Below are 23,525 nucleotides of genomic sequence, written 5' to 3' on the forward strand. Positions count from 1 at the left end.
CTGTCATTGTCATCCACAGATATGGATTAGAGTTGTCATCATTCTTTTTTAATTGAGAAAAAAATACGAAAAACATTCTTTTTGTGCATAATAATTACACAATAATAGTGGCAAAGGATGGAAAATGTTAGTATCCACCAGTTTTACTTATTCAGTCAATTTACTTTGTACAAAAATATTAAGTTAAGGTACCAAAATTATTCGAAATATCGTATTCATTGTTTTAGTCAATACTTGCTACTATTGTATTGTCTTTGTGTTTAATAACCTTATTAGAAATAATATATGGCTATGATTGACCTACGGACTATCACGACCCAAAGCCTTAATCTTTAGTAAGGTCTTAACAACCTATGCAATATCTTGTTGGGTTGTGCACAACCTGCGATCAATCTGCTTGTACTATTGAAGAGATTCAGCATAACACAACTTCTTATGAGTCGAAACTATAGGATCTATATAGGTATTTGGAGTTAATATTAAGATTGCTGTTCAGCAATGATGAGATGAATTATAGGAAAAATAGAATCTTTATCTTTTCTAAGCTCTATGAGTACAGATTATAGTAATTCCCATATCAATAATAATTTATTTTACTTCCAGCATGCCATAGGGCTGAGACAACAATGTAAACAATGAGGACTAATCCAATAAAGGCTTGGATATATGCAGAGGTATGTTTACTGCATATTTTTTACTCACAATTCTGTACAAAAGTAAGCTTATAGTTGAAAAGCTGATCAGTTGCAAATTTACAAACATAATATTTTGGATTGTATCTTATTGAACTGTGGCTCTTTGACTTGAAAACTATTAAATTTATTCTGCAAGCAGACCATTCACATTCAAAGAAATATCTCTCACACCTACAAACAGCATAAAAAGTACAAAAACAATAAAAATTTATCTTCCTATTTTAACAGTAACTGATAGGTAGGTATGTGTGTTACAATCAGCAGCACATTTTGATGGAAAATCTATTTTGTTGGAAAAGTTATTGCAACTAAATTTAAATGATTTGTGGGAATGAATAGAGGTATCCGTGGGCTCCACGGATTGTTCTGTTCATTTCCATAGATCAGCTAGTGGTGCAAAGAGGCAAAGCATGTTTGTAAGATGGGGATAGCGGTGCGGGTTGTACAATAACTAAATGTCGTGGTATAACTTTACTGCATATCTGAATTGTACAATTATTTGTTATCCTAAATAAAATAAAATAAAATAAATAAGGTAGTATTTAGCTTGCTATGCTGTAGTCTGTACACAATACACCCACTAATTCCTTTAACCTGACACTGGCCAGTTGTGTTCCAGTTTGTACTGACATGATTAGGAACTTGGCTTTGAATCAAACTTGAATTTGCATACAATAGAAGACCAAAACCAGTTAACAGGTAGGTGTCAAATTGGCTTTTTAAGTAACATAGAACTTAATGATATTGTACTTTTGACCCCTATATTATTTTAAGTTGTGCTAACTGTAAATATACAAGAAGTCTCCCAATGTTATTATGAAATTATGAACACCCCTACTGACTTATTTAGATTTTTTTTTATGTGACAGGAGCCAAACGAGCAGACGATGAAAAAAAAAGATGATGTTATGTGAATAATTTTATAACAAAGTTAATGGCCACAACCGACATGCTACTTTTGTTTATCGACGTTTTAGCAACTCTATCGATCGATGCAGCATCGCGATTTCGCGACTTCAAGCGCTCGGACGCGGTATCGGAATCGCGCGTTTTAGCGACTGCTGTCGCTGCGTTGACCTTCAGAAAAGCGACTCACTTCTCGCGTTTTTAAGTGTGCGGTGTGGAATGTATGGTCTCTGCATTCAGCTTCTAAAAAGCGGCTAAATGGCTCTAAGACATGTAAATGGCAAATGCTCTGAAAAGGGCCTAGATAGCTAGGTACAAAGGATTTTATTCGTATTTTGAAATGGAAATAGCGAAAGTAGAGTTCAGTATTGCAAAACTCCCATTATCATTCGCTTTTAATGCGCAAGCGCGACTTCATTGTTTGCTATTGCGTCTCGTGCGTTTAGTGGGTACTAACTGTTGCATCTAATTTGCATCAATTCAAAGGCAATTTTACATTTGTATAGCTTCCTGTATCTACTTGACCTTTCTAATGATATGGTTACTGGCTGGTGGATGCTAATTTGTTTGACTTTGCAAAAGTAAGTTTTATTAACTTACTTTTTTTTTTTTTTTTTGATCGTCAAAATACTAAAAATATGCAACAAAGTCGCAACATTGAATGTGAACTGATTATGAAATTTTCGAGAACAGGAAACAAACTGTATGCACAGATGTAATCAAAAAGCACACTGGACAGTAAAACAATCAATGATATCCGTAAAGTTATTAAACTTCTGTTGCTTGCTGCGTGATTGGTGGATTTTGACATATCTGTCAATGTCATGTCAAAAATAACCAATCAATCAGCAGCAGAGGTCCAAATGCTTGCGGATTTTTCAATCGCGAAAACCCTCATTGAAAGAAGCTTTTTATTTTCTAAAAAATAAACAATGGAACAATACGTAAGCATTAATTGCATAAAAAAGTAAAATAATTTCGTTTAAATAAAACCGACTAAAAATTAAACTGACTCCGAAAAAGTAAACACTAAAAGTAGAAAAATAAATTTACGTTATCTCCAATATTGTCGAAGTTATCGCTGGAAAACTAAACAAAGTATCGTAAATTTTTTGTTTAAAATTAATCAGTAATCGGAATAAGTGAATACTTAAAATATAGCCTGACCAGGAACATAAAAACCCTGGCATAGAGGCGCGTCAATTGCATTTGATAGTGCAACACTGGGTACAGTCGTACCTGTGTTAAATTAATAGGCTAACTTTATGTATCAGGATTCAGGATTATGGGCTAATTTAATATTTTCATAAATTAACAAAAAAATATTATATTATAGGTCAACTGGTTTCAATAAATTAAATGAAACCATCAATCGAGTTAGTATGATTTATTTTATTATTCATAAATTCAGAACTTGAATATTCAACTGCAATGTCTGCTCATGAACGCTTCAAACTCGGTACTTCTTTCCCAATTCCATAAAATTCAACACTTAGAAAGTNCATTTTTAACAAATTGGTTTTACGAAAGGTAGAAGTACTACTGACGCTGGGGTAGCACTTAGTAGGGAATTTAGTGCAATGATTTGTATGGAGACCCCTCCACTTTGGTATAGAAGGCTCATTTTTGCACCAGTTGTTCTTTGGGTGCTCCTGAGTAGATTTCCGTCGGTAGACATCGGGAGCCCCCCCTGTGGTAGCAGGGGGAGGGGGGACAAGTTTCCTTCTGCCGCGCTTCACTTTAAGGCCCATATCTTCAAAACTATGGGTGTTAGGGCAAGTGTGGTATCATTTTCGGATAATTAAAGGATGGCGAATTCATTTCTGGAACAAACTTTTTGCCTTTTCATACAAAAAAGTAGAAATATGGAGTAAAATTCACAAAAACCAAAAAGTATTTTTTTAAATAAACGTCGTTTACTTTTAAACCACTGGAGATAATCTAATAATAAAAATATGTGCTGAAAGCTACATTTATCAGGATTATAAATATATACCATTGTATGGTACTTTGTTTGAAAAAAGTAGGTGAAAAAAATTTTTTCTTCAGGACACAGCGGGCGAATTTTAATGCGCGTCGGAAAAAAATATTTATTTTATCCATGAATTCATACTATTTGGTTCATAAGCAAGTAAAGATTATTATTTTAGAATGTATTTGGAGTTCCTGGCACATCATGCTACCATGATTTGTATTTTTTCTTCAATTAATTTTGAACTCTATGGGTAAGACATAAGGTTGAAAATAGTTTAATTACATTGTATTAATAAAAATATCATAAGAAGAAAGCACTAAATAAAAAACTTGAATTTGTCTAAACGTCTAATGATTATTATTATTATTTTAACTAACATTTTTATTTCTACATACTATTGTACCAGTGATAACGGAAAGGTAAGTGTGAGGAAAGAGAGGATTGATATTGTCATAGTACCTACGGGAGATTATTTTTTGCACAAAGGCTACGGCTGTGACCATTATAGTTGTTTTTTCAGACAGCACCAGCTTCTGCACTACTTTTTTCCAGGCAAGCTTCGGCAGCTACGGGCAATTGGTCCATGTAGGCTCCATGTTGCTATCGATTCTGGTCCACCCCCAACCAGTCGGATAAAGGGAAGACTGATTCGGTTGCTTGCAACTGACCCTATACGCGAACCCCTTGAACCGACTAAATTTTAAATAATTTGAAAAAAATCATAAGGACATAATATTACTGCCCTTGATATACTGATACAAAACTGCCTAGGTTGGTGGGCACTTACAGCACTCGTTCATAGTCAAGCATGTAGTAATAAACACAGTGAACGTTTAAGGAGGTTTGCTACAGTATTTCAAGCTGAATTCTACGCTATAACTATGTGTGCACTAAAAACAGGGGTGTAAGAAACGCAATATCAATTACATCCTTAGCCTCAGCCAGGCAGCACTCAAACAAAGCCATCGCCACAGTGAAGGTTGAGTCTAGAATTAGGTATTCTAGATACAATCTTAAAGATGAACAAACTCTGAAGGCATGTCAAAGTGTCCCTAATGTGGGATACCTGGACATACACGGATCGAATGCAATGAGAGAGCCGACAGTCTAGCGAGACAAGGGTCAGAGACGATACCTATTGGGTCAGAACTGATAGTACCTTTATCTAAAAGCTTAGGTACCTCATGGCCATAATATGGCCATATCCAAGAATAACAGGGCTGAATGGGAAAGCTCCAACGATATAAGCCTCTCCAAATCATTCCTAAAGGGAAGTACAGGGTCATGAAGAAAACTTTTCAAAGGTATGCCCAAGCAATTACAGGTACGCAAACTGGGCATTATGGAACGAATCACATGTCCCACAAAATGGGCCTAACAACAGAAGCTCTCGAGCATGTGGAATACAATGTGGAGTCCATGAAACACTTAATACTGTAAGGATGGGTCTGCTTGGGTCAGCATATCCGGCATCAGAAGACTATTAGGTGGCTTTCACTCAGACGCTTAATTCACTTAACTAATGGATAGGATTTTTTTGGATGATAGGGAATAAAAAAGGGAGAATAAAGATCCTAATGGGTCGCTGTGGACTACGCTTAGGTGTGACCCTACATAAAATAACCCAGACAGCTTTGTATCAGCATTGGCTACTGGCAGTACTAGTAGGCTAGGCTAGGCTACTACTAGTAGTATATCTTGATATACTACCCCTTGGGGTTCGCGTATAGGATCAGTTGCAAGCAACCGACTCAGTCTTCCCTTTATCGGACTGGTTGGGTGTGGACCAGAGTCGATAGCAACATGGAGCCTACATGGACCGATTTGCCCGTAACTGCCGAAGCTTGCCTGGAAATGGTGAGATGTAAGTGCAAGAAGTAGTGCAGAAGCTGGTGCTGTCTGAAAAAACAACTATAATGGTCACAGCCGTAGCCTTTGTGCAAAAAATAATCTCCCGTAGGTACTATGACAATATCAATCCTCTCTTTCCTCACACTTACCTTTCCGTTATCACTGGTACAATAGTATGTAGAAATAAAAATGTTAATTAAAATAATAATAATAATCATTAGACGTTTAGACAAATTCAAGTTCTTTATTTAGTGCTTTCTTCTTATGATATTTTCATTAATACAATGTTATTAAACTATTTTCAACCTTATGTCTTACCCATAGAGTTCAAAATTAATTGAAGAAAAAATACAAATCATGGTAGCATGATGTGCCAGGAACTCCAAATACATTCTAAAATAATAATCTTTACTTGCTTATGAACCAAATAGTATGAATTTATGGATAAAATAAATATTTTTTTCCGACGCGCATTATAATTCGCCCGCTGTGTCCTGAAGAAAAATTTTTTTTCACCTACATTTTTCAAAAAAAGTACCATACAATGGTATATAGGGTAAACCAGAGAGTGATTGCCCACTGGTAGTGATTGCCCGCTTTAAGAATAATATTGTCAGGTGCTGACTTTAAATCACTCCAGTTAGATTTGAATTGACTAAGTAGATGGCTCCGTGATCAATGTACAGTAGATTTAAAATTCACAATAGGAAACACTAAAAAAAACAGTTATGGCGGATTTTGTCAAGACGGGTGAAAATGTTACTCAAACAGGTAAAGACTTTGACAATTTTACTAAGGAATTACTTGCTTAAAGGTTAAATTTTTTTTCCAAGTTATTTAATATTCAACTAATGGTGTATAGTCATGATGAAATTATAAGTGTTTTCTTCATTATCAATGAAAATAACTGATAAAATTTGATTTCTAACGGTCATTTTAACGGTGGGTAATCACTACACGCAAATCTGTATATTTTTAGTTATTGCCCACCATCATTTCAGTTATTGCCATATGTTAATGTATAGTTATTGCCCAGGACAATTATTATTAGAGTGTTGCCACCATGCAGTAGCAGTGTTTAAGTTGCTCATTGAAACTTCTCCTGGCTAACTTTTGGAGTAGTTGTCTCATCGAATGTGAACTCCGGCGATTGGTTTTTTCTCGAACGTCGTACTCTTTCCGAAGTTTTCGTTCCAGCGAGTGTCATATCAGTCGGATAACCGTCGAATATGATTGCAACCTTTTCCTTCGAAGTTATGTTGTACGTATCTGACGTTAATTATTTAATTATTCCGAAATAATTTGTGTCCAAAATTTTTGACTTTATCGATCGATATCTCGATAACGATGCATGATACGCTAAAAATGGTTCGGGCGTTATTGTAGAGCAGAAAGAAAGCTACAAAAAGTGTCCTACAAAAATTTTCGAGTCTCATCGGATAGCCGAGTTATTGCCAAAAAACAAATTTTACCCCCTTTTTCAACATGGCGGCGAAAGCTCCTAGGAAAGCTTGGTCGACAATCTCAAGTTAAGCTTTTCTAGGTATCCCCTACAACATATTAAAAAATTAGAAGCGCAAATTCATTTTCTTTTTTACGGGAACGGGAATTAGCGGAAAAATCCTTTTGTATGAAAAATCTAAACCGCTTAAGTTAGATGCTTGAAATTTGGTGTGCAGGTACCTTAGTAAACTTAAAGCTTAGGTACAACAGGATATCGTAAAATTCCCACGGGAACGGGAGTTAGCGGGAAAAAACTTATGTATGAAAAAATCTAAACTGCGTAAGATAGACGCTTGAAATGTGGCATGCAGGTACCTTAGTAAACTTAAAGCTTAGTTACAACAGGATATTGCAAAATTCCTACGGGAAGGGGAGCTATCTATATAAATAAAAATGAATTGATGTTCGTTAGTCTGATTATAACTCGAGAACGACTGGGCCGATTGAGCTGATTTTGGTTTTAAAATGTTTGTCGTAGTCCAGGTCTAAACGGTGAGTAAATACGCGCGCGATATTGTTTTTCTGTGACAGACAAAATTCCACGCGGGCGAAGCCGCGTGCGGAAAGCTAGTTAGAAATAATATATGGCTATGATTGACCTACGGACTATCACGACCCAAAGCCTGACTGAATCTTTAGTAAGGTCTTAACAACCTATGCAATATTTTATTGTGTTGGGTTTTGCACAACCTGTGATCAATCTGCTTGTACTATTGAAGAGATTCAGCATAACACAACTTCTTTTGAGTCGAAACGATAGGATCTACATATTTGGAGTTAATGTTAAGATTGCTGTTCAGCAATGATGAGATGAATATAGGAAAAGATAATCTTTATCTCTTCTAAGCTTTATGAGTACAGATTATAGTAATTCCTATATCAATAATAATTTATTTTATTTCCAGCATGCCCTAGGGCTGAGATAACAATGTAAGCAATGATGACTAATCCAATAAAGGCTGAGATATATACAGAGGTATGTGTTTACTGCATATTTTTTTACAAACAATTCTGTACAAAAGTAAGCTTGTAGTTGAAAAGCTGATATGAACAGCTGCAAATTGATAAACATAATAATATTTTGGATTGTATCTTATTGAACTGTGGCTCTTTGGCAAAACTATGAAATTGATTCTGCAAGCAGACCATTCAAATACATTGAAAAATCTCCCACACATACAAAAAGCATAAAAGGTACAAAAACAATAAAAAATTATCCTCTTATCTATTTTAACAGTAACTGATAGGTATGTGTGTTACAGTCAGCAGCACATCACGCTATATTTTGTTGGAAAGTCACTTTTATTGCAACTAAATATGGTAGCATTTAGCTTGACATGCTGTAGTCTGTACAAGTGTACACAATACACCCACTAATTCCTTTAACCTGACACTGGCCAGTTGTGTTCCAGTTTGTACATGATTAGAAACTTGGCTTTGAATCAAACTTGAATTTGCATACAATAGAAGACCAAAACCAGTTAACAGGTAGGTGTCAAATTGACTTTATTGTAACATAGAACTTAACGATGTTGTACTTTTATTTAACCCCTTTATAATTTTAAGTTGTGCTAACTGTAAATATACAAGAAGTCTCCCAATGTTATTATCAGCACCCCTACTGACTTATTAGAATTAGGTATGTAAAAGATGATGTTATGTGAATAATTTTATAACAAAGTTAATGACCACAGCCGACATGCTTTTTTTGTTTATCGGCGTTTTAGCAACTCTATCGATCGATGCTTCAAGAGCTCGGACGCGGTATCGGAATCGCGCGTTTTAGCGACTGCTGTCGCTGCGTTGACCTTCAGAAAAGCGACTCACTTCTCGCGTTTTTAAGTGTGCGGCGTGGAATGTGTGGTCGCTGCAGAGCTTCTAAAAAGCGGCTAAATAGCTCTAAGACATGCAAATAGACGAGAGTGAATAGGCACTTACAGGGCAGATATGTACCATCCTAGACTGCATCTCACTTAACACCAGGTGCGATTGCGGTCAAACACCTGCCTTGTCTAGCATAAAAAAAAAAAAAAAAATGGCAAATGCTCTGAAAAGGGCCTAGAAGATAGATATTAGATATAAAGGATTTTATTCGTATTTTGAAATGGAAATAGCGAAAGTAGAGTTCAGTACGGCTAGCACGAAAAACTTTCGAGTTCGAATCGTTTGCGAATTCGAATCGCCATCAAAAGATTTGGTACGAAACCTACAACAGCGCCCTTGTGGACGTGTCGTAAAGTGAACTTAGTATGAGAAATGGTTGCACGAAACTTATTTTGAGAATCAAAATTGTCACGCTATCGTTTAATTCGACGGTTGAGTATCGAATTTTTCGTATACGCAAACGATTCGAAGACGAAAGTTGTCCCATTATCATTTGCTTTTAATGCGCAAGCGCGACCCGTTTATTGTTTGCTATTGCGTCTCGTGCGTTTAGTGGGTACTAACTGTTGCATCTAATTTGCATCAATTCAAAGGCAATTTTACATTTGTATAGCTTCCTGTACCTACTTGACCTTTCTAATGATATGGTTAGTGGCTGGTGGATGCTAATTTGTTTGACTCTGCAAAAGTGAGTTTTAACTTACGTATAGGCTGAATTTGATGACAAATGAGAAAAATTAATAGATTGGTACTTAGGTATCCCATGGTCCTTTTTGTTTCAAAATACGAAGGGCTGGACCCTAAGCTTTTTTTTTTCGTCAGGAAATGCATGAAATTGCATACCCACTGGCCCGGGGGAACCAGTGGGTTATGTGAGGCTCTCCCTGCCGGATAGGCAGGGCCTACCCACTAAAACCTGACGGTGTCCTCCCAAAGTCTTTGGGACGGAACTGCGAGTTATTGTCCGAGCTGGACGGCCCAGACTGTGGCTCGCTCGGCTTGAGCAAGCGACGACTGGCTTCAGGGGAGTAGTAGGTACCTCCCCTGTACTTGGTTAACGTTGCGCGTGAACACATGCGAGCGCCGCCGCAACGGGTCCTCCTTTAGCGGCTACCAAACACCCCCGTGTCTAGTGGCCGAGGACCCTTAAGAGGGGGCATGGAGATGGTAGTGTCTCCTGCGGTGCCCTGGATGTCGGCGACGGTTTGGTGGAGCGTCAGGTGAGGCCTCTCGCTACCTCTCTGCCGCTTCTTTTTGCGACATGACCATCTCGCTGAACCCTAAGCCTGGGCCTAAGGCTTTCCACAACGACTGGTCAAGGGCCGGTGGTCTTGCGCTCAAATAGGACGGCGCCGGTCGGTCCACCATCTTATATCGTCATTACCCCGAAATTGAGAATTATTCTTGTATGCTGCGACCTATAAGTTAAGCGACTTCATTGAGGGGTCGTGTCGTGGGCTTGTGGCGGCTTAGAACCCAAAAGGTCTACGTGCATTCAATATTATCAACCGTTCGGGAAAAAAAGAAAGCAGTTACCGCAAATTGAATGACAGCGTGTTTAGGCTTTTCTTCCAGTCATTCGATGGATTGATGATTAAATTGCGCTAAGCGACTCGATTCAGAGACGCAGGCCGCTACCAACCGGGTAACATGGAAAGCATTGGGGGATGGGAGGCCTATGTTCAGCAGTGGACGTCCTATGGCTGAGATGATGATGATGATGAAGCTACTAGATGCAAATGATCCAGATCCGCTCGCTTTGGCGTTTTATGGCGAAGGCTTAAAATTTGTGTCCTGTGTGATTGAGTGGTTAAAAACCGGTCAACATTTTAAAACAATTTATCACAGAGCTTAAATGAAAGTTTGTCCGTATTGACCGAGCTCGAGCCTCGAATGCAGCAAGCGATGTGTCGAATAGTAAATAGTGTATGTTTAACGAGCGCGCAATTTTCCAATTGAACACTCCATAATCTATACGATGATAGCATAACAGCGGCAAATTACTTCCTTCTTGACGCTGGTTAGTGAATCAATGACGGAAAGATGACCCTTTGATTGGTAGGAAAGATGTTGACCGCTAGATCAGGATTTAAGACACCTTTTTATCTAGTTAGGCCCAATTTCCACCTGGAGATTGGGGGAGGAGGTGTTTGAATAACGAAATCAGAAACCGAACCTGTAGGCCTAAGATGCGCGCCGTGATAACTTTTATCGACGTCAAAATGTATGGGCAAAATCGATAAAATGGCGTGATAACCGCTTATCGCGGCGAGCATCTTAGGCCTACTGAGCGGAGAGGTGATGGGAAATAACGAAATATGATTGGTTATTCAAACACATATCTTCTCCCCACTTTGGTGGAAGCTTTAGATACTCCATTTGTACCTACTCCTACATCGATCCAAAGTTGTTTAGGAAAAAAAAAGAATTCTATAAAAATATCATGACCGAATCCCCGCTATCAAGCCATGTTAAGATAATTAGGTCTTCTTCTTCAATCTTACTCAATTAGCGGTTTTTTTTTACAAAAATAATATTATTATAGCTGGTATTTGTTTCAGGAATAAAGAAAAGATGGGGTATGTACGAGCCGAAGAAAGGAGGCTAGCTGAAATGGATTAGTTAAATAATGAGTGAGTTTTGAATATACTTGAACCATTCATAAGCAAGGTCTATAGTTATTTTAACCCTTTCAGTACCTGTTTTGTTGTCCTCTGCCTGAAGGTTTATCGATTTAATTTCGTTAAGTTAACAGAACTCTATTGACATTTGTATGGTACTTACATAATAACTCGATTTGCTGCTGTACTCAAACAGTGTATGCATTAAAATTATTGTCTGTTTCAGGACAAATGCTGAGTTGCACATGCGTTACAACATAGTTTCCTGCACACTGAAATGGCTAATAATTAGGTGAGTTCTTAAAATATCTATAACACTAACATAAATCAATAATATTGATTTTCGAAGGGTAAGTAGGGCCTAAAAAAGGGGAGTATTCCCATCTCTCGTTCCCACCGCTACAACTCTTGTGTAGCCGGGATCTACAGCTTGACCGCCAATAAAAACCCAACCAGTGAGGGTCAAGTTTGTTCCAGGGAAAGTTAAACTGATAAGAAGAGTCTAGGTAACAATAATAAAATGGGTCGGCTTTTGCTTTAACCCTTAACCACCTACCTGCGGTCTCAGAGACCGCAACGATTTTTCAAATTCAAATATTTATGCGTGTGAGTGGCGTGCGACAAAGCGCGTTCATGTACCTTTTCTACACACCATTCGGTGTCGCGCTAGTGCTCGGCGAGTGTGTACGTGCACGCGTTTGGCCAGGGTAAGTAAAATAAATTCGCCAGCGGTCTCCGTGACCGCACGTAGGTGGTTGTGTGACTTTTTATTATTACTGTTTTAGAATCAAAATGAGTAAAGATGACGAAAATATTATAAGATGGCTTTAGCAAGAAATCTCGGACGAAGATGACCTTTCTGGCGACGATTGCATCCACGTCAAACCTGATGTAAGCGTTGATTAAGAGCAGGCTGAAGAGAGTGGATCTAAATCTGAAATCGAGGTTGACGACGACGAAAATGATGATGATGATGACTTGAAGTTCGTAAAACATGCTTTACGTGTCATCCAAAAAAGAAACGCAACACGGCTTACCTATGTTTCGTGTGTAAAGTACCTATTTGTTTGGAAGTTCGCAAAAAATGAGTTGTTACTGCCGCGAAAAAATGCATAAGTTGAGGCTTTGCAATTTTGTTATTTTTTTAATTTTTTGTTTAGTTTTTTTATTTGATTTTATTTTTAGTTTATTTAAATTATTAGAAATAAGAAAAAGAAGTGAAAAATTTAAGTATTTTAGAATAAAGATCTCATTTTCTAAGTATAGTTATTTTTGGTGCCATATTCCTTATTTCATAGATATTATTCCATTTTTATAAAACTTTTATATTACTTTTGCTAATTTGTGACGCTTAAATAAAGAAAATAGGTATAGACATGCATTTTATTTAATCGAACTTTAATTTCTTATGACAGATCCCAAAATAATCGTAATAATTTATTAGCGGTCTCTCTGACCGCACGTAGGTGGTTACAGGACAGAAATAGGTGCTAGGTGGTTAAGGGTTAATCAATATTACACAATGTAATGACTGTCCAGTCCATAAATAATATTATAGTGAACTTGACCAGGTTCTTATCAAATTTGCCGACAGGCAGCGTGATTGACCGGTTTCTGCTTTGTACGAACGACAGCAGATCAAACTAAACATTGAGGTATCTTATTTAATTGTGATATGTGCTAATTTGCGACAAAATTGTAGAGTCCGATGTGATGCCGGCTGTACATCTGAATGGATGTCATTATCAGCAAATGAAAATGTAATTGAATGACCGATAAGTGAATAAGGCCCGGTGCACACGACTTGGTCAACATTTCTTATTATTTTGTAGGTAAAGAAATGGTTTTTCCAAAAATAAAAATTTGTAGGAATTTGATCGCAGCTTACAGTCAAGAATTTTTACAGTACAAATAATTATTATAAGTAAAAATACATATATTTAGACACTGCACTGTAAAGTTATTTAGAGTCGTCGTAGTGATATTATTTGTGTAATCATTGCGTTACAATCAACTGAAATATGTACGCCTGCCAACTAGTGAAATAAGTCAAGAAAAGATTTACAAATAGCCTGTATTGAAATATATGCCCCAATTTCTTTTCTTTTCTTCTGAACATTTCAAATGTTGAAGTAGTTTATTTAACTACCTATTCGCTGAATAGTATTACTAAAGTATACCTATGGAATAAGCAAAAGGAAAATCTAAAGTACAAGAGATTCTTGTATTAATGGCCTAATGTATCTAACCATTATAAAATATCACAAAATGCAAGTCATATAACATCGCACGTTCTTGACCCCACAAATCTTGATAATTTTTGACATGACCCAATACCGTATTAAGTAAAAAATTAAATAATGATTAATATTCATTCTTAATTAGCTGTAAGTTGAAAAGTGCAAAAGTGTTATCTCTTCTTGTGGCCTTCTTGAAACTACTTATTTACGTGACTATTTCACATTTTATATCTAGAACTAGATTTTCGTTTGTCCTATTAGCTTAGTGATTAGCATTCGCCGGCAAATGAAAGGCCGATTTGAATTTTATCAGAGGTAAAGTTAAAAATATTTAGTAAATAGCTGTTTTTTTTTTATTTTTAAATGACAAATCCGACTTTTTTTACGTAGGAAATCAATCGATTTCCTGTGTTACACTCCAGGAATCTAATGTTACATGAATGATTATGTATGACACTCTTCTACCATCTAAGTAGTGTAGACAATGCCTATCAACACAACATTGCGCTACGTAACGATGTATCTGCGTTGCGCGGGCGCAGCTTGTATGTACGTAATTTGTTCGCGACTTTTTGTTTTACTCTACATTGTTTCTGACTCTGAAATGCTGCATGATTGGTGGATTTTGACATATCTGTCAATGTCATGTCAAAAATAACCAATCTTGCAGCATTTGGACCTCGCGTCTACGTATTGACATCTGGCGGATTTTTCAATCGCGAAAACCCTCATTCGAAAAGTAGGTACTTGGGTATTTATTCGCGTTTATGTTTTGTTTTTCGTTTTACTCGAATTTATTTTCCACCCTAAGCGGCCAGCAAGTTATAATTTTGTGCTGCAAATTGTCACTTATTACAAAAACTTACGGTGCTGTTGTTTATTTTGATGTGCCGCCACGTAAAGAACTATTCTTATGCCGTATTATTCGCGTTTAGTTTTGTTTTTCGTCTTACTCGAATTGATTTTCCACCTTGTACAGTCGCTAGCACATGGTATTTTGTTGCAAATTCGCACTTACTACAAATACTTAAGGTCCTATGCTAATCTTGATGTGCAGTCCAGTATTAGCATATTATTACGTAGCATCGTCGATGGCAAGCAATCATGAGCATGTGTGATTGCGCTCCGTAACTGATTTTCCCGTTCTGAATAGTTAATTTATGAGTCAGCCACTGCCTTTCCTGGACACGCAAATACCATGATTTAATGATAGACAGTTTTTTGCATACTACACATTGTATCAGCAAAAAGTCCCGGTAAAAGCGAATTTAGGAAGGAAAGTATTTTGTATACTCATTTATTTATGCAAAGAAAACTGATAGCTCAATAACTTCTTATTTGACAATCGTTTGAGAATGTCACTTGAAATGATTTATCTAATTAAAATCCCTAAATACTTACATGTATAGGTAATTTAAAAGCAAAAAGAAAATAGCGTGTATTCTCCATAGATAGCTCTGTTGTCATTATTCTTATTAATTTTTGATGATGTCATGTTGTGTAAAGCCTATATAGTAAAGGCACTAATTTATTGACAGACAAGGAAACTAATTATGAAGTTTATTTTCTGCCAGTCATTTGGCTACTAGAAGAATGATATCAATGATTAATATGTCTAGTCATGGTCAGTGATGAAGCTATGGTTTTGCTGTCTTCATCCACATGAAGCGTCTATTCAATAGAACAGTGTGAAAATGATGATGACTTACAACTACGTCACTTAGTTAAAAAACTGTTCAGTTTGTGTAAATTATTAACTTCCTGGCCTGTTCAAATATAATGTTGCAGATTTTTTTAGATAACAAGTTCTACATAAATTAGTTCCAAAAACTTTGTCCAAACTGCTCCAAACCTTACCTAACTCACTGTTACTTTGTGGAGAATAACTAAGTACCTACCTACTCAATAAATCACTCTAATAGTCACCGAGTTTCTTGCGCTGCTTCTTCTCAGGTTAATACTGGTACGTGTAAAAGTGCTTTTTAAAAGCTTCTTTGCAAAAATAAATGAGTATTTATTATTTACTTTACATTAGAATCCAATCCAATAAGTCAAACAAGTGTTAAGAATATTCCCCGAAAGTGCTAAATTCAATCTAGTTGGCTATTTTCATGCCGGATGTATAAATGTAGCCCAAGCTTTTGACCCATCAAGTGTCATGTACAGGCCCGTTCATACGAGCACACTGCAAAAAGTAGGCTTTATTTACAAACAAGTTCTCAAAGTGAAGGTCGCAGATAACGTGGTCACGTGGGAAACTGGAACAGGATTATTGGTAAAATAAATTTCGAATTTTTATGCTAATCTACATTTTACTCGTTCGGATTTTTTTGTCTGTAATTACTTGATCTGGTGGTTAACTATAAAAAGAAAGGATAGGAGTCTGCATGTATTTAAATATATTGTTGAATAATTAATTATTACTCATAAATGCCATTAGTGACGGAGAGTAAATATTAAACGCAAAATAAACAATCTGATTAATACATTAATCAACACGATGATTGTATCACTAGCATTTTTGTATTTTTTCCGAGTGATACAAAACAGTGTTATCTTGAAAGTTCTGAATCACCTTTTTTTTTTTTTTTTTTTTTTAGGGTGGTAAAAATGCATTGAGTTTCATACCCGCCGCTGTGGTAAGGCGACGGGTTATGTGGGGCTCTCCCCTCCAGAAGGGAGGGGCCTACCCACTAAAAATCCACCAATCTCCGTCTTATTGAGCAGAGGCAGGAGCCGGTGTAGCTGAGCCTTATCCCGACCTATCCAACCAATGCTCATGTAGTCCGCTTAAGTGTGCAGACTCCGTCTTTACCACATCCTTCTTNAATACCTCAAGGGTGGTCCCATTTAAATTTAATAATAGAAAAAACAACCCCCAAGGGTGGAAAATTGGGGATGAACTTCTTTATACGCAATATCTCCGCTGATTATAAATCAATTTGAACAATTATTTTTTTGTTGAATAGGTATTATCAAAAGGGTGGTTTCATGCGAATTTGAAGAAAATATTTCACCCCCAAGGGTGGAAAATTGGGGATGAACTTTTTTATACCCAATATTTTCAATTTTTAGTTTTTTTTTGTGTAAATAAATAAATTTTTGTGTAATAATAAAACCGACTTCAAATGCGTGACATTTGAAGTCGGTTTTATTTTTAATAAAAGTTAATTATCTGCAAAAGGTTTTATTTCTTACTTTGATATGCCGTCACTTAAAGCACTAGCATCTTGTCGTATTATTCGCGTTTATGTTTTGTTTTTCGTTTTACTCGAATTGATTTTCCACCCTAAGCGGCCAGCAAGTTATAATTTTGTGCTGCAAATTGTCACTTATTACAAAAACTTACAGTGCTGTTGTTTATTTTGATGTGCCGCCACGTAAAGAACTATTCTTATGCCGTATTATTCGCGTTTATGTTTTGTTTTTCGTCTTACTTGAATTGATTTTCCACCTTGTACAGTCGCTAGCATATAATATTTTGTTGCAATTTCGAACTTAGTACAAATACTTAAAATGCTATGCTAATATTGATGTGCAGTCCAGTATTAGCATATTACGTAGCATCGTCGATGGCAAGCAATCATGAGCATGTGTGATTGCGCTCCGTAACTGATTTTCCCGTTCTGAATAGTTAATTTATGAGTCAGCCACTGCCTTTCCTGGACACGCAAATACCATGATTTAATGATAGACAGTTTTTTGCATACTACACATTGTATCAGCAAAAAGTCCCGGTAAAAGCGAACTTAGGAAGGAAAGTATTTTGTATACTCATTTATTTATGCAAAGAAAACTCTGATAGCTAAATAACTTCTTATTTGACAATCGTTTGAGAATGTCACCTGAAATGATTTATCTAATTAAAATCCCTAAATTCTTACATGCTTAGGGAGTTTAAAAACGAAAAGAAAATGGCGTATATTCTCCATAGGTAGCTTTTTGTCATAAGTGCTTATTAATTTTTGATGATGTCATGTTGTGTAAACCCAGGGCACTAATTTATTGACAGACAAGGAACCTAATTGGAGTTTATGTTCTGCCAGTCATTTGACTACTAGAATAATGATATCAATGATTAATACGCCTAGTCATTGAAGCTATGGTTTTGCTGTCGTCATCCACATGAAGCGTCTATTCAATAGAACAGTGTGAAAATGATGATGACTTACCTACAACTACGTCACTTAGCGTAGTTAGTACTGTTTTCCGTTTTCAGTTAAAAAACTGTTCAGTTTGTGGTTTAACTATCTGTCCTGTTTAAATGATGTTGTAAAATTTAGAGATACCAAGTTCTCATTACCTAATTATTTCCCAAAACTTTGTCAAAACTGTTTCACACCTTACCCCATTTGGATACTTGACACTATTACTTTTTGGGGAACAATTAAGTACTTTATAAAGCACTTTACATTATAATCCAAATAAGTCCGATAGTGTTAAAGATATTTCCAATATTGCCCGAAAGTGCTAACATGCTAGCTAGCTATTTGCATGCCGGATGTATAAATGTAGCCCAAGCTTTTGACCCATCAAGTGTCATGTGCAGGCCCGTTCATACGAGCACACTGCGAAAAGTAGGCTTTATTTACAAACGAGTTCTCAAAGTGAAGGTCGCAGATAACGTGGTCACGTGGGAAACTGGAACAGGATTATCTATACAGGGTGTTAGGTAAATGGGTATATGAGCCGACACTAGCCCATGTTAACATGGTCATATAAATGGTATGGTGAAGTCAGAAAATTGATATCTTCATTTTAATGATTTTGTTTTTCATACAAATCGGATTTTATAAAATTTATTTTGTATGAAAATTAAAAAAATCAAAATGATGATATCAAATTTCTGACTTCACCATACCATTTATATGCCCATGTTAACATGGGCTAGTGTCGGCTCATATACCCATTTACCTAACACCCTGTATATATAAAAATGAAACCCGTTTCGCGTTGTCACGGCATCACGTGTGAACGGCTGAACCGATTTCGATAATTCTTTTTTTTAAATGTTTGTGGAAGTCCAAGGATGGTTCTTACGGAAAAAAATATTAAGAAAATCTCTACGCTAAGGCGGTACGAAGTTCGCCGGGTCAGCTAGTTTATAAAATAAATTTCGAATTTTTATGCTAATCTGCATTTTACTCGTTCGTGTTTTTTTTGTCTGTTATTACTTGATCTGGTGTAAAAAGAAAGGATAGGAGTCTGCATGTATAAATATTTTATGAATAATTAATTACTCATAAATTTTGTCATTAGGGATGGAGAATAAATATTAAACGCAAAATAAACAATCTGATTAATACATTAATCAACACGATGATTGTATCACTAGCATTTTTGTATTTTTTCCGAGTGATACAAAACAGTGTTATCTTGAAAGTTCTGAATCACCTGGCTGGTCCCTGATCCGTCAACATCATTCTCACAAATCATTACTAACCCCCGCGTGTCAAAAGAGTGGGCAGTCCTTCCTAAAACGGTCCAAATTCACAACAATTGAGATAATTTCGCGCTCGTTGTCCGTTCCAAATAATAGTCCGTTCGCAAGTGTATTGACTCCTACACCTGAGTCGTTCAAAGGCACTCGCTCGACGGCCATATAATTTAGGTACCGGCGCGCGCGCCTCTTATCTTCCCGCGCCTCAAGCCAACTCGGACGTGTGCGCATGCTATTTTCGAATTTCGTTCGATTTTCAATTTTCAAGTTTACAGTTACGTTTTTTTTACGGAAACAGTGAAGTGGCCAGTGAGTTTTTGGATAGCCAGTTTAGTTTTATTTTGTTGTAAGTAATTCTTTTTATCACGTTTAGCTTTTTAAAAACATCAAAACTTTTCCAATAATGCACGTGCAGTTTTTTTATATTTCATTTGTTTTTGATACGTTATTTTTGATGTTTTAATTGTTTTTAGTGTATTTTTTATTGACAATATCATATTTTAAATTAAACTAATTTTATACAACCGCTTACAAAAAATTAAGTAATGTGCCTAGTAAATGAAGAAAAAATACTGATCTGTAAGTTGTGAATTTTCACACCTAAAATGCTATACATATTGGTATAGGTTGAGAAATTGTTATTGATATCGTGAGAATTTTAGAAATGAGTGAGTGATTGATACCGAGTTGAGAAATGTACACTGACCGATTGGTATTATATTCAGCGTACTAATTTAGTTTTTTTATACTTATTAAGTTACTTTTTCTTACAATACACTCTTAAAGCCTTTTTAACTAGCCAGCCTAATAAAAAGTAAATATATTTTAAATTAAAAGTAAGGTATAAAGCGAAAGCTCGTGGGTTCACGTCCCACCTAAGGCTGTCTATTTTGAGGTTAAAATATAAGGAAAAAATCGTTAGTAACAGTTGATTATTTTTTATTTATTTATGAGATGAGAGGCAGAGGTAAATATTATCTACCTACATGTCGAATGTAACATCATTACATTTAGAATTCAGTAAGATATGTTATCATTTACTCACTCATCTTGTAACATAATGATGAAATACTTTATCTGATAAGTATGAATGTCAAGTTAACGCCAAGTATCTGTTCTATGAAAAGAGATAGATATTTACGAACCTATTGTGATTGTAGATTTAGATTTTAGATCAATGGTACTTGATGCTTATCGGATATTTGGCTAGCTTATTGATTCTTTTCTCATAACGGCCTAGGTATAGATAAGTTTAGCCTAGGTACTTTTCAGTGTCATTGTCTAAGAAGACTTATCAATAAATTACGAACAACGACACTTCATAAAGTTAATCTTAAATCTTGTGTCTGCACATAATTTACTTTTTTCACTAAAACCGCTTAATTTTCGTTTAGGCAATTCGTTTTTTAAAGTTATTTAAAATTTAGTATGAGATGTCTCTTAATGCAAAAAAATTAACCAAATACTTATTTACCCTATACAGATTAATAGACACCACTTTTGCTAATCCACAGAGGTTAATAACCATTAAAATAAACCAGGTGCGACTAGTAATGGACAAGGTGTCAAAGAATCAACTATTTACAAATTCGAATACCTACAGAATGATAAATAAATAAATTAAGTATGTGATTAAAGGCCAATAAACTCTAGCGGCATTTCGTCATTAGGCTATTTTGTAATGACAAAAATAAACTAAGGCTATCTATATTTAGTTCACAATACCATATAAGATAGAAAGGCATAATATTTGTTACTGAAATATTATCTAAAATTTCATAACTATGACGTGGTGGTAGGTCCGTAGTTCTGCGTAGTTGGTTTTCTGTCATCTGACTTCTGGAGTCACTATTTTAAATTACGAAAAAATTTTTTTTAAGTAAGATTAAATTGCCATTGACTGTAATTAGTCAATCAAGGGTAATTTAAAAGTTTGATTGCGTGCTTCTCAAAAGCTCACGTCTGAAACGTCGTACTTTTTATATGTAGTTCTTTTTAAATCTACAACGAGGAAGCTCTTGGCCTGTATCTCACTGATGGTAAGTGATGATCAGGCCGAAGGCGATGACGAAGGTGTTGATTTACTTCTTTTTTTTCCATTTAATCTGATTATGCAACATTGACTTTAACTTTAATTTGATTTGATTGATTAAACAGTATTATTGTAATTGATATATTTTTTAAATTTAATTTGTACACCGCAAAGGTACGACATGTTGATACACCATTTTAAATGCTGACTTAATACCTTATGTACCTACACATGTTTGAACAAATAAATGTATCTTAATTTATCATTGTATCAAAAAAAAAATAAGAAGCTAAACACATTTTATAGCAAAATTCCAGGAGAATTATGTTTTTTTGTTTCTTTATTTAACTTCTAATCTTTTACGATACACGTGTTAATTAATACAATAGTCTGCGTTTTACAATCAGAGATTATTATTTTTTAAACATAAATATTTATTTTCTGATGTAGGTATACTCTGAAATTAATAGCAATATTTGTAAAATGATAAAAATACAATGTTTTATCAAAAGATCCCAAAAGCTGCAAAAATGTTATTGTTAAATGGTCATTAACGCAAATTTAGTAAAAATACGATATCAAGTTTTAAAACAATAATATTGTAGGCGCCTGTTTTAGAATCAGAAACAAAAACTACGACTTAAAGAATTGAAGTAGGTAATTAATTATTTTTCTAAATTCAACTATTTCAATTTATCATGGGATGTTTTTATAATATTACTGCTATTATCGGTACTATCTAATTAAGGCCCTAATGCCCTTCAATACAATTGAATCAGCAACTCTCAACTCCGACTCGTGACACTGTCGCATACTCAGATCATAGAAAGAGAATAGATATGAAGTCGCGCGTAACTACAACGAGAACCAGTGTCCCCACATTTCCCCCATCACAGCTCCCACACACACATTCAACTGTGTAAAAACAAAGCGACTGAGAGTCTACGACAACATGTGCAACCGGCTTAAAAGTGCTGTGATTGGCCAGAAGGCGTGCCTTATGGCCGCGTGACGTGACGCACACTTTGAAAAAAGCAATTAGAGAGAAGAAAGATAAAATGGAGTCGATAAGATATCGATACTTTAAATCCTGGGGGCAAGGCTCGAAATTGGTTTAAAAAATGCTTGTATGAAAACATTTTTATTATTATACGTTATTATTATGTTCTTTAACGATTTTTGCATAAAGGAGTCAGTTCCATTTTGTATGGACGAAAAACTCAGAATCAATTATTGGGACTAAATTAAGTTACCTTATATTAATTTACCCCAACCAAAGCTCAATGTCGTTATCGATGGAGTATAGAAGTTATAGACTGACAAAGTTTGTATGAAAAGTCATGGGTTAAGTAGGTACTTGCGATTTTTACCAGTATTTACAATATTGGTAATATATTATTATTTACTTTAATAATAATAACAGGATCACTGTAATTATTATTAACTACTATTGCGCATTAACTTTTTAATTATGGCGAAATTCGTACCGCCTATGTTTATCAAAAATAATGCTTATATTAGGCTTTCAACTAGCTCTTATAGTAATTACATAGTTGACAGTTACTAATCCCTTCTACTATTGTTATTATTTTTGTAAAAACTTAAAAATCGCAAGCAACTCATAATTTTTTCATTCAAAATTAGAAAATAGAAAATAATAATTTACTTCTATTTATCGATAATAGGAAACCGTATTAGAACACGAGCCCTGCACTATGTTACGACCGGCACATGCGGCCGTACTGTGTATTTTCACGCGTCAGTGGATATCGGAAGAAATAAAATACATTGCGCAGTAGTTACGCATGACATAAAGTGGTTGCTAACTAAATCGTCAATGTACAACGTGTTTGAATTTTTATCACCACTAATTTCGATATCGCAGTAAATGTCACGGCACTGAATTCGTTCGTAAAAATGTTTAGTTTTTTTTATTTATAAGCAAAATACCAATGGATTTGCAATACTTACATGTGGTAAATGACTTCATTGTTCCTGTAGTTCTTCGTTTCACTTATGTTATTGCACGTTACGACGCATTATCCAACAATATCGGAGAACATTTCCTCAGTACGACTGAATCGCGACTAACCTGGCGTCGCGGGTGATGTTCGTTTCTGGGCATATCGCGGAGACACGCGCCACGCCCCCGTTTCACATCTATTCCCTTCTATGATCTGAGGTCGCATATTATCAAACTACAGACACTCCAAATCTTAGCAACTTTATCTTTACGTTAAACTCTAGAATCTAGATTGAGTTAAGCCATTTGAACAATAATAAAAGATATCCTTTTTAAAATGCAATAGACGTGTGCTTTACTTTTTTTCCTTCATAAATCACTATTGATATTTCTTCAATAAAACACGCTATATCTG

The 23,525-nt window shown here is 35.5% G+C and overlaps 1 protein-coding gene across 7 annotated transcripts in view; it reads left to right on the forward strand.

The window, feature by feature from the left end:
• Positions 1-25: 25 nt before the first annotated feature.
• The window catches only part of Ctns (lysosomal cystine transporter cystinosin), a 64,679-nt gene continuing 41,179 nt past the window's right edge, over positions 26-23,525 (forward strand). For 3 of the 7 annotated variants that reach the window (XM_028306545.1, XM_028306544.1, XM_028306539.1), the window contains exon 1: positions 19,230-19,461. The gene's annotated coding sequence lies outside the window, so the exon portion shown is untranslated. Of the gene's footprint in view, positions 127-603; positions 675-7,835; positions 7,907-11,375; positions 11,448-11,661; positions 11,728-19,229; positions 19,462-23,525 lie in introns of those variants that run through there. The other 4 variants (XM_028306540.1, XM_028306541.1, XM_028306542.1 and 1 more) reach the window with 4 other exon arrangements.

Source organism: Ostrinia furnacalis, unplaced genomic scaffold (genome assembly GCF_004193835.3).
Source record: "Ostrinia furnacalis isolate ACB-3 unplaced genomic scaffold, ASM419383v2 OfSCF2036, whole genome shotgun sequence".
Lineage (NCBI taxonomy): Eukaryota > Metazoa > Arthropoda > Insecta > Lepidoptera > Crambidae > Ostrinia > Ostrinia furnacalis.